This window comes from Trematomus bernacchii, unplaced genomic scaffold, assembly GCF_902827165.1.
Source record: "Trematomus bernacchii unplaced genomic scaffold, fTreBer1.1, whole genome shotgun sequence".
NCBI lineage: Eukaryota > Metazoa > Chordata > Actinopteri > Perciformes > Nototheniidae > Trematomus > Trematomus bernacchii.
The window spans coordinates 175893-188855 of NW_022987733.1; positions in this window are offsets into that span (position 1 = coordinate 175893).

The following is a 12963-nucleotide window of genomic DNA, read 5'->3' on the forward strand; positions in this document are numbered from 1 at the left end:
GATCACTGGTGGCCGGGAGGAAAAGAGAGCAACAAAGAAGAGGGTCTGAAGGTGATTGACAGAGCGCAGGAGTGCTGGCTCAGTCAATCAATAACTTCTGTTCCTCTGGAGAAAAAGCCCCCTCTCCGGCCTCATCAGCGAACCCCCATCTCTGACCTGACAGGAGCCTCTTTCCATGTGTCATCGCACTGAAAGGAAAAGTCACCTTCTTCTGTAGTTTAATGGGATTCCTTAACAATGGGGAGATCTGGGAGCAACAAAAGAGACCTGGGCTTTTCATTCTTTAATGGAGCTGCTGCTGGTTTGCTGTCGGAGAGCCAGAAAAGACTTGGAGATGATGAGAAGCTTTCATTATTCATACTGTAGGGCGCTGGATCGAGGACAAGGTGACAGGGACGCAGAGGCAATGCGGTGACACAATGTGGCTTTTGTCAGGATATAATACTTGAGTTAACTAACAAAGAGTAGGAGGTTCATCGCAGACAGGCGTCTATTTTCAAGAGATTCAAGATTCAAAGGTTTTATTGTCATATGCACAAAGCTACAGTGTAGAAATGGCAATGAAATTCTTCTGACCTGAGCTGCTCCAATGCGACATATATAATAAAATAGCATTGCAAAAAGTCTATACACATGTCAATAGAATATGGGATATGTACAAGAACAGAGTATGACATTAAATCATGTAAATTAAGACACAATTAATTAATTTATATGGTCAACAAGTCATACATTTGTTACATTAGTTGGCCATTCAATACTACTTTGTTATCAGATCAAGACTGACATTGTTCCTTCATTACAGCAGCAATATCAACCAGGACAAATATACCAAGACAAGATACAAGAAATTAGACATTTACATTACATTAAATCACTGAAGACAACATGCTTCAGTGATTTCCTCTCAATGCTTATTCAGGAGTTGACCTATAGGTTGGCAGATATGGAACAGCTGGTTATCTCTATGATGGACGTCCATTCACATTAAATGTTATGCAATTTGTCCACTATATGGATTAGATCTGCAAATACTTCAAACCTTGGTAGGATACAGTCAGTATTGATTTGATAATTTGCAGCACAATTGATGAAGACTTTGAGAATACAAGCGGGAAAAATAAATTACATAATCTTAGCGTTGAGATAGGACCTGCTTGATGTATGATATGGTATGATGGTTTGATATGAAGAATTTAGGTGGAAATGTCAAAAACATTAGACAATCATTATTATTATACAACTTTGAAAGGTTCCCAAATGGTTCCCAACAACAATAAAGAAAGAAAGAAATGTATATAAAACCCTCAAAACGACAACACATCATATAATAGGTTGATCAGTTTATCAGCGAAAAATAACCTCTTCATCCCTCAAAGTAAGAACAGATCAACCAAGTCAGATCTGTACAACACTAAGGAAGTAATTGTACCAAAACATTTCTTATGTTTCGCCGAACAACATATGCCCACCAGAAAGATGCATGTCATTTTAAAAAGTGACCAAGCAATGCAACTCCACTACTAATCTAGACCCTCCCATATCAGGGGTGTCAAACTCAATTTCATCTCGGGCCACATTAGCATCATGGTTGCACTCAAAGGGACAGTTTTAAATATAAGACTATATAAAAATACATATATAAATATTTAATATATATAAAATAATGTATTATATTACATTATTGCCTCTGCATTGGATTATTATCGGATAGGGTATAACTTCATAATTAACTACGTCTGAAAGCAGAAGTCTAGGGCAAATAATTGCAAGTCTCTTCAGTGAGAATGTCACAAAATGATTTTTAAGAAAAAAGCCAAATCCTGAAAAAAAAGAAAAAAGTCCAATTTGAGATGCATTGTGGGACAGTTTATGGGCAACGTGCTTCTGTAAATCGGCATGTAACCGTATAATAAACATTACATTACATGTTAGACGCTTTTATCCAAAGCGACTAACATACTCAATACTGTGGGCAATCCCCACAGGAGCAATTTGGGGTGAAGTGTCTTGCCCAGGGACACAACGACATGCTGACTGCAGTGGGGTTTGAACCTGTGACCACCTGATCTGAACATATTATATTCTTTGCAAGCTCTTGTGGGGCCAAAGAAAATGAAGTCACGGGCCGGATTTGGCCCCTGGGCCTTGAGTTTGACACCCCTGATCTAGATCTACCATATCTATGCTAAATTACCATAGCTGTAGATGAACTGAGGTTGTGGTATCTGTACGTCTCTACAACTTCTGGTCGTTTTTTTAAGGTTTATTTAAAACTCAACCATAAGATCTGGTTGTTAATTGACTGGAAGAGTTCCTCACTTTGAACCAATCTTTGTTGGAAAGTTATTACGCCGCTGATTAACATGCTTTTCCCGGCCCTAAATCACAACATGCTGCAAAATAAAGCACTATGTTTCTTTAACACGATATAAAATCGACCGTGAACTGTCAGATCTCAACAACAAGTTATATATACAGATAAACAAAGGTTCAGCTTGAAGTTTAAACTCTGCTTTGACATCGTGTCCATTGCAAACAATCGTTACTATAAACCAATGAATGTTGCACAGTAGAAATCAAATACTGGCGATAAATGGTATCCAATGATGCACTTCTCTTCACTGTGAGGTTTCTTGCACCCTAAATACTTTTTTTGTGTTGCTTTGAACCACTCTGTTTTTTTTTTCCCCCATATGGTCAATGTTTGAGCTTCAAGAAGAACATACTTGGAGGGTTTAAAAGATTCTTGCCCGAAGGCTTTGGCTGAGCTTCAGACAGTTTTGGACCTTAACATATTCACATCAAACACAGTTCCAGTTTCTTACTCCATGTCTCTCTCTCACAGGTCAGCAGATCCCCCGCTGCTCGCTTTCTCTCCGTCCAATTACTCTGGCAGCGAGTGAACTTTGAGCGAGGAAAAGTACAGACTGTTTCAACAGATGAGAAACTAAGTTAACCTGATTTGAGTCTTATTGTTGAGAATCCAGACATGCCAGTATACTTCACATTTGAATTATAGAGATATATCAAAATTCAGCAGGGCTTCTTTTGCAGCTTTTAATGTGTCATGTTTTAGTTTTCCAATAAATGTAGGATCAAATTTGGATACATTAGGAGCACCTGCTAAATGTTGCTATAGCCTATAAAGTTTCAGATGATAGTGCAAATGATCCATGTGAACTAAGTAAGGTAAGGGTGATTAGCTGCACATTATCCTGCTTATTACATGGCTACCTACTAAAGAAACCAACGACTGTATTCACAATATTGATTTTAAAATGATCATATGGCTTTCGCTAACAGAAAATAGTTTGTTACACTGCCTACCAACTGTGGCGTCAGCAACGTAACTTAAAATGACGGCAGCACTGATCGTGGTTGTCTGTAACTGTCCAAGTCTGTCCACATGAATCTATTATTAAAACAATTCATCTATTCCATTAACCAGTCTTCAAACACTGCCTCCTGTTAGTGTTTACTTACTTAATTCAAAAAGTATTCCATGGTGTTTTTCTTACGGATTAACTCATATTTGTTGTCCACAGCTGACGTTAAATCGACCGGACTTCTTTCTGCAGATTGATATGACTGCACATATAGTCCCTTGATCCTCCTTGCAACGTTCTGTTAGCCAGAATTAACAACAAAGGAAATGTCCAAATTGACCAATCAGAATCGAGTATTCAACTAAGTCGTGTGAAAATGTGAAATAACACTGTGTAATATCTACTTTTACAACGTATTAATGTTATTTCACCCTGCTACTTTCCTACATTACTCGTATAATGCTGCTACTTATTGTTACGCCTTGGTTGTGCACATTTGATTTTGATAATGTAAGCTTCTAACTTATTATTAGTAAGTCTATTCCATAGTCTTCTAGTCTCGTTTGCTGTAACGTTGTTCATTTCCCCGGCTGTGAGAAGAATTAAGAATATCTGATTCTGAGCTCTAAGTTCATCAAATTGAATACATGTTTGTTTTGTTGGATGTTTTTTCTTTGATTAGCTAAATCAGTATAAAGCAGCACATCAGAAAAACAATCAAACCACAAATGAGAATTTCTAAATGAATGGCAGATGCTGCACGGTCCAGCAGAATATTTGTAATTACTTTCATGCGTCTTAAGTTCATTTGGGCCTGTCAAAACATCCAGCTCTCTCTTTTAGCCTCCTAATTACGTTTTAATTGAGAACAAGGTCCAATTTGCAATAACAACAAGGGGTAAAAGGTTCTCTTTAGGCCGCCCAATGACAGGTGGACAATGTAAACACTATTTATCATCAGAATGATAATACTGTGTTTGCTCACGTTGCACATCCCATAAACGCTGCTTTACAGGAGTTATTTTCCTGAGTCCGTGTTCTTTGTTTGTTCCCTTTACGATCAGTAATTTCCCATTCATCCAGCGGTGATGAGGAGTCTCACTTCACTTGTTCCATTAACTTTATTGCTAATAATATATTTCATTATGGCCTGTTATTGGAAAGAATATTGCAATCTGCTCATGATAGCTCACGTCTAAAATTGTTAATTAAGTAAATGAATGGTGAAGCCCAAACATACATTAGCATACCGTAATTGAATGTCACTCTTGGTTATTCTGCTCTTTGAACTGATGGATGAGTACACACACACACACACACACACACACACACACACACACACACACACACACACACACACACACACACACACACACACACACACACACACACACACACACACACACACACACACACACACACACACACACACACTGACACTGGTTATCTCTGTGCATTCATCTGCAGTATTGACTAAAACACTCTACATAACATGATGACTCTGCGGACAGATGGCGTGTATCTGATGTGTCGTACAGACTTAATCGCATCTCAACAGGCTGCTTTGCTATCGATCAATGCAACGTCCGAAAGATTTATTTCACAAGGTCAGCGGTCACACAAAAAAAGAAGGAAAATACAGTAACATTTAACAGACACCTTGATCTTTCAATTGTGATATGAAGCCCGTCTCCATCATGTCAGGGACACTGTGAATGTAAATAGTAAAGCTGTTTAAATACGCATTAAAGAGGCCCTATTATGCTTTTTGAGGTTTTGCCTTTCCTGTAGTGTGTTAATTAGGTTTTAGTGCATGTAAATGGTCTGCAAAGTCTAAAATCCCATTGTACATGATAGGCTAAGGGGCGGGACATCTCTAAGCTGTTGACCAATCACAACAGAGCCGGCCAGTTAACCAATCAGAGCAGACTAGGCTCTGGTTTCAGACAGAGGGTGAAAAGAGGTGCTGCAGCACAGGCAGTATGAGAAAAATAAAGAGCTTTTTGAACATTAAAGCATGGAGACATGTAGAGACACTACATACTGATATACACCTGAACATCAGCAGGAGAGGACTCTTTAAAGTAGAGACACTACATACTGATATACACCTGAACATCAGCAGGAGAGGACTCTTTAAAGTAGAGACACTACATACTGATATACACCTGAACATCAGCAGGAGATGACTCTTTAAAGTAGAGACACTACATACTGATATACACCTGAACATCAGCAGGAGAGGACTCTTTAAAGTAGAGACACTACATACTGATATACACCTGAACATCAGCAGGAGAGGACTCTTTAAAGTAGAGACACTACATACTGATACACACCTGAACATCAGCAGGAGAGGACTCTTTAAAGTAGAGACACTACATACTGATATACACCTGAACATCAGCAGGAGAGGACTCTTTAAAGTAGAGACACGACATACTGATATACACCTGAACATCAGCAGGAGAGGACTCTTTAAAGTAGAGACACTACATACTGATATACACCTGAACATCAGCAGGAGAGGACTCTTTAAAGGAGAGACACTACATACTGATATACACCTGAACATCAGCAGGAGAGGACTCTTTAAAGTAGAGACACTACATACTGATATACACCTGAACATCAGCAGGAGAGGACTCTTTAAAGTAGAGACACTACATACTGATATACACCTGAACATCAGCAGGAGAGGACTCTTTAAAGTAGAGACACTACATACTGATATACACCTGAACATCAGCAGGAGAGGACTCTTTAAAGTAGAGACACTACATACTGATATACACCTGAACATCAGCAGGAGAGGACTCTTTAAAGTAGAGACACTACATACTGATATACACCTGAACATCAGCAGGAGAGGACTCTTTAAAGTAGAGACACTACATACTGATACACACCTGAACATCAGCAGGAGAGGACTCTTTAAAGTAGAGACACTACATACTGATATACACCTGAACATCAGCAGGAGAGGACTCTTTAAAGTAGAGACACTACATACTGATATACACCTGAACATCAGCAGGAGAGGACTCTTTAAAGTAGAGACACTACATACTGATATACACCTGAACATCAGCAGGAGAGGACTCTTTAAAGTAGAGACACTACATACTGATATACACCTGAACATCAGCAGGAGAGGACTCTTTAAAGTATAGACACTACATACTGATATACACCTGAACATCAGCAGGAGATGACTCTTTAAAGTAGAGACACTACATACTGATATACATCTGAACATCAGCAGGAGAGGACTCTTTAAAGTAGAGACACTACATACTGATATACACCTGAAGATCAGCAGGAGAGGACTCTTTAAAGTAGAGACACTACATACTGATATACACCTGAACATCAGCAGGAGAGGACTCTTTAAAGTAGAGACACTACATACTGATATACACCTGAACATCAGCAGGAGAGGACTCTTTAAAGTAGAGACACTACATACTGATATACACCTGAACATCAGCAGGAGAGGACTCTTTAAAGTAGAGACACTACATACTGATATACACCTGAACATCAGCAGGAGAGGACTCTTTAAAGTAGAGACACTACATACTGATATACACCTGAACATCAGCAGGAGAAGACTCTTTAAAGTAGAGACACTACATACTGATATACACCTGAAAATGTGCAGAATGTCCTCTTTAAGGTAAAATTGTCAGGTTTTTCCAGTATTTAAAATCGCAGTTTCTAAGTTCATACAAAAGTTGCTTTAAGTAATACAATATATTTGTCACCTATATACCTGTATCCAAAAGTCCAGGTAATGCTAGAAACTAGGTACGTTTAAGTACAAGGCAATGCTGTTAAATTAAAGGTGTTGCAAAATGTGAGATCTTGCAGCAAAAGGTTTTAAAATCTAATAAATGTTCTGATCAATGTTCTTTTCACACTGCAAGCCCATTATTATGTTGCATCACAGAGCTCCCTTTGCTCTTTCTCTGCTTCCTCAAACCTCTGACATGAGTTTGATTAGGAAACAGTTTTGTAAGGACACATCTGAAGCCTGTGAAGGGTATTTATAAAGTCATTGTCCACCTTCTGCTGGCTAGTTTAAACTCTAACAATGGACCACATTTGATCAAATTGCACGTCAAATCTTAAACTTAATAGTACTTAACAATTACTGCTTTTAGATAAAGTTGTTGGACTAAAAAGGTTCAGCATTTCTTGCTCTGTTTCTATGTATTTGTATGTCTTGAGTATAGCATCTGTCGCATTGTTGGGAGAGAAAGACATGTTCATTGCCAAAACTAAACTGTAGCTATATCGTGCAAAGACAAAAAAGCCTTTGAATCCTTTGTATCTTGAATCTGGAGTAAAAGTTGCACGATATCAATGTAATTAATTTCTTACCTATTTTAGATAAACACCTTAAAGTGGACCTATCATGGTATATTTAAATGATATATTGTAGGGCCATACCTATATAAGGTATATTTATACGTTTCTGTTTTCAAAATACCAAACAGATCATGCATTTTAGCCATGCCTCATTTCGCTCAATTTGCAATTTTTTTTAGCTCTGCTCTGCAAGGGCAGATTCAGTGAGAACAGCACCACCTACAGGCCTGACATATGTACTACAGCGTCTCCAGCGCTTTCGAACGGCAATGGCCGTGGCTGTCTCCTCCTGATTGGTGGAGTTGGCCCAATAGCCGTAGCGCCACCGTCCTGACGTCAGGACAGTGTTCAAATATGGATCAGTTTTTATCAGATCCGTTGCAGCCCCTTTTTTAGAGATTTGGGTATGGAGGAAAATAGAGAGGGTTGTGTTTTCTGACACTTGGTGAGTTCCCTGGAACACCGGGGACACATATTCATGTATACAAGACGTACAAAAGTGCATTTTGCATGATAGGTCCCCTTTAATTTCTCACCTTTGTTATGTTGCCAAACTGTTGTATCCAGATGGCGGTAACTGCACAATAACCAAACTAAGCACTGACGTTATGTAACGTGAGATGTAGGGGCAAGTTAAACACTGGAATGGGCTTTAAACTGGGAAATGATGTCTTTACTACTTGATTAGTAGCCATTCCTGGTGAAAATGAGGTTGGCTGTGACTTTGAATACAAAGCCGCAGGAAGTGTGAGCTCATTCCTCTCCCCTCCTTCTGCTCAAGAACCTTTTTTCAGAGCTTTAGTATCGCCGGAGAAGATCACACCCTGCATGGCATGAGCTCCATCACCGCTGCCTGCCTCAAGACAGATTTAAGAGACAAAGGCAGACCGGATGGCCGCGGGAAGAAACAAAAAAGAAGGTGTCTGGTCGCTAGCGCCTAATGAGGATAAGAAAAAATATGGAGTCCTTTCTTTTGCTTCTTAACTCCTTTAGATGCCTGGGCCCCGGTGATAAAGAAGGCGAGGAAAAATGGCGTTCATTTCATAAAGCTGGCTGCAGCAGAAAGGGAGGTTTTCTCAAGATATAAAAGTTTAAAGGTGCTGTCGCCTGAAGTGAACTTCAGCTGGAGTTATTGATCAGGGAAGACTGTCCAACTAAATTCCTTTTCTCACACTGATTTGTCCCCTCGGTTATGTTCTCTTATTCTTCTCCTGAAAAGTTCTTATCGTAGATGAACAATCCACAAACTACTCCAAGGGCCTTTTCTTTTGCCTTCTGGCAGGGCGCTGGGGAGAGCCTCGTCCCAGTGTTTCATAAATAAATTCTCCAAAATATGTTTTTTATGTTTCTTTTACAACTATATCTCCCTGGATGTTATTATCTGTTTGTGCTACTTTGTTTGTTTACTGTTAAATCCAAAGGGAAGACGCTTGTTCTCACACTTTTCAAGAATGAGCCTCAGCTGTTAAGAGACGAGGACAACTCACGATAAATGTGGGGATAAAAGTACAGCCCTTACTGGCCGCAACATTCAGGGCTTTTCGGTCATTGATATGAAAGTTTCTGAATGAAAGCCAAAAACTAGCTTTACCTCCAACATCTACAGTAACGTCACTGGCGCCTTCCTGAAAAGTTAAAATACTTTAAAGTGGACCTATCATGCTATATTTGAATAATATAGTGTAGGACCATACCTATATAAGGCATATTTATACTTTTTTTTTTTCAAAATACCAAACAGATCATGCATTTTAGCCATGCCTCATTTTGTTCAATTTGACATTTTTTAGATCTGTTTTAGCAAGGGCTGATTCTGTGAGAACAGCACCATCGACTGGCCTGGCATATGTACTACAGCGTCTCCAGCGCTTTCGAACGGCAATGGCCGTGGCTGTCTCCTCCGGATTGGTGGAGTTGGCCCAATAGCCGTAGCGCCACTGTCCTGACGTCAGGACAGTGTTCAAATCTGGATCAGTTTTTATCAGATCCGTTGCAGCCCCTTTTTTAGAGATTTGGGTATGGAGGAAAATAGAGAGGGTTGTGTTTTCTGACACTTGGTGAGTTCCCTGGAACACCGGGGACACATATTCATGTATAAAAGACATACAAAAGTGCATTTTGCATGATAGGTCCCCTTTAAACTGAAAGTACTCGGAGCAGGGGCACAAAAACGCTCTCTCCCCGTTGGAAACAATACAAAAAACATGCTGAAGGTAAGTGAAATGCGCTATGTGGAAACAGGCCCTAAATATATATAATTTGAAAACACATTAAAAGTGCATAACTTCATCTAAGAGTCACACGCGTGTTTCTAGTTGCAAAACAATTAAACAGAGACTTTTCTAACATACAGTATCTTAAGCAAAATAGCCTGAGGTACAGAAGCAGACGATCTAACCATACAGTATACGCAAAGCAAGAAGCAACCATAAGAAATCCAAAAAACTGTCAACCCAAATCTCAGTGCTATGATGAAGGTGGAGTAAGCAACACCAATAGCTAACAGGTTTTGTTATTTACTGATCTGGAATGGTAGATATTATATATTGAATGTCCAGTTCTCTTCCCCTCACAGTCGCCCCTAACATTTCCCTGGTAAACACTGTTCCAAGAGAGCTACAGGTGCCGTCCTGTCACTTTCAATTAGACGGCAGATATCTAAATGTAGAGCTCCGTTAACCAAGTGTCAGGGCGTCATTAGCAGCGGGTCAAACTGCATTATGCTCAGACTCTCCGATCGCTACGGCTTCTCCACGGCACACAGACAAAAGGTGTCAGAGGAAGGTAAACAAGACTTCACTCAAACATGCATACCATCCGAGGAAGATATTCCCATTCAGAGAATAGTATAGTTGGCTGTATTATCTCCTTAGACCAGCGGTGTCCAAACCTTTTTCACCGAGGGCCACATACAGAAAAATATACAAAGTGCTGGGCCACTCGCTAGAAGTGAGGTATATTGCCTCATAAGTTAGCAAAATCAATCAAATGCAGGTCAATGATGCTTGATACTTGAATATGCTTTTAGAAAACAAACTCTCCATAGGGTTTCATTTATTTTGTTAGCAGCTCATTCCTTCAAACAGAAACCTCAGATTGATTATAATAAGAGGAAATATGAAGGGTTTATTTCAAGCTTGTTATGCAAATAAGTTATTGGGCTTTTTTCTTGTCAACTTAGATTTGTTAGAAAATGTTTCCAACTTTAATTTACTGAATTCATTTGAAAAGTGGGCTTATTAACACATGAATACTACTGTGTGATATATTTTTATATATTAATTTAAGAAGTACAATATCAGACAAGCACAAGTTTAATTTGTGGGCCATATTCCATTATACCTCAAAAATGTAGTTTGGACACCCCTGCCTTAGACAAACGCTTGAATGTCCAGTACAACATTCAGGGCTTTTTGGTCATTGATATGAAAGTTTCTGAATGAAAGACATGACCAAAAACTAACTTTACCTCCAACATCTACAGTAACGTCACTGGCCACTGGCGCCTTCCTGAAAAGTTAAAATACTTTAAACTGAAAGTACTCGGAGCAGGGGCACAAAAACGCTCTCTCCCCGTTGGAAACGATACAAAAAACATGCTGATGCTCATTGAAATGTGTGATGCCCCTGTGGGGTCATCTGGAGAGGGTGTGGCTGTGCTGCATCCAGCCGCCTTGATTGTAGTAACTCAGGGCACATGGGTCTGATGCCCTGCAGCTATGTAAAGCCTCTCTGCTCCTCTCTGTCTTCCCGCTGCTTTTCCCTACAGGCCGCCGGTTGTGTTGAGTATATGCTGTTGTTACTTTAGTTGCTTTTCTTTGTGCACCTCAACACCCTAACACTTACACATCCATGCTACTCTCACCCTGCATTTACATTACTGATACCACTGACGTCCACACCTCATGCTTTACTTATTGTTGCACTTCATTCATTTGGTTAATTTGAATTGTTTGGTTGAATAAACATATTTTATTAACCGTTGATATGGTGTGTCTCCTCTTTGTTGTGGCCTTCTGAGCCAGGTCATAACAAATGCGCTATGTGGAAACAGGCCCTAAATACATATAATTTTAAATCACATTAAAAGCGCATAACTTCATCTAAGTGACACAGCGCTCCTCCGCTCCCTTCACTGGCTTCCAGAAACTGCTAGAATCCACTTCAAGACACTGGTACTTGCGTACCATGCTGTGAATGGATCTGGCCCTTCCTACATCCAGGACATGGTTAAAGTGTACACCCCAGCACGTGCACTCCGCTCTGCATCAGCCAAACGGCTCGCTGCACCCGCACTGCGAGGGGGACCCAAGTTCCCATCAGCAAAAACACGTCGGTTTGCTATCCTGGCTCCAAAATGGTGGAGTGAGCTCCCCATTGACATCAGGACAGCAGAAAGCTTACACATCTTCCAGCGCAGACTGAAAACTCATCTCTTTCGACTCCACTTCGAGCGATAAAATTACTAACAAAGCACTTATATACTAATAAAGGACTGGCTTATCTAAAGCCAGTTGAGTAGCACTTGAAATGTTTTGGCTTTATGAAACCTGATGTACTTATATGATTCAGTTTTCTTCAAGTTTGTATCTTCCTGGTCGAATGCACTTATTGTAAGTTGCTTTGGATAAAAGCGTCAGCTAAATGCAATGTAATGTAATGTAATGTAATGTAATGTAATGTAATGTAATGTTTCTAGTTGCAAAACAATTAAACAGAGACTTTTCTAACATATCTTTAGCAAAATAGCCTGAGGCACAGAAGCAGACGATCTAACGTTTCTACGCAAAGCAAGAAGCAACCATAAGAAACCCAAAAGCCTGTCAACCCAAATCTCAGTGCTATGATGAAGGTGGAGTAAGAACACCAATTACTAACAGGTTTTGTTATTTACTGATCTGGAATGGTAGATATTATTGAATGCTTCACTTTCTTTGCCTCTACTGTCAGCTATTTTGACAAGTTATAAGACATGTTGTTGATTTCCCTCTAAATGCTCTTGTGTGCAAAGTGATGCAGTGTTTATGTCCAGAACCTTTATTGTGAAAAGTAAGAACTGAAGCTATAATGTCCTGCTGTTGACAATGTGGGAGCCATAAAGAGTCTGGTGTCTTTATTCAGAGTATACAGAGCCTTTGTTTTTTTAATTTTATTACCTTCATAAGAGCAGGAGCAACTCAAGCGCAATCCTTTTACTTCGGGGTGCTGCCACGGAGCCTTTATTTCCCCGGGAGAAACTGACCCGGTGGCAGATTGAATT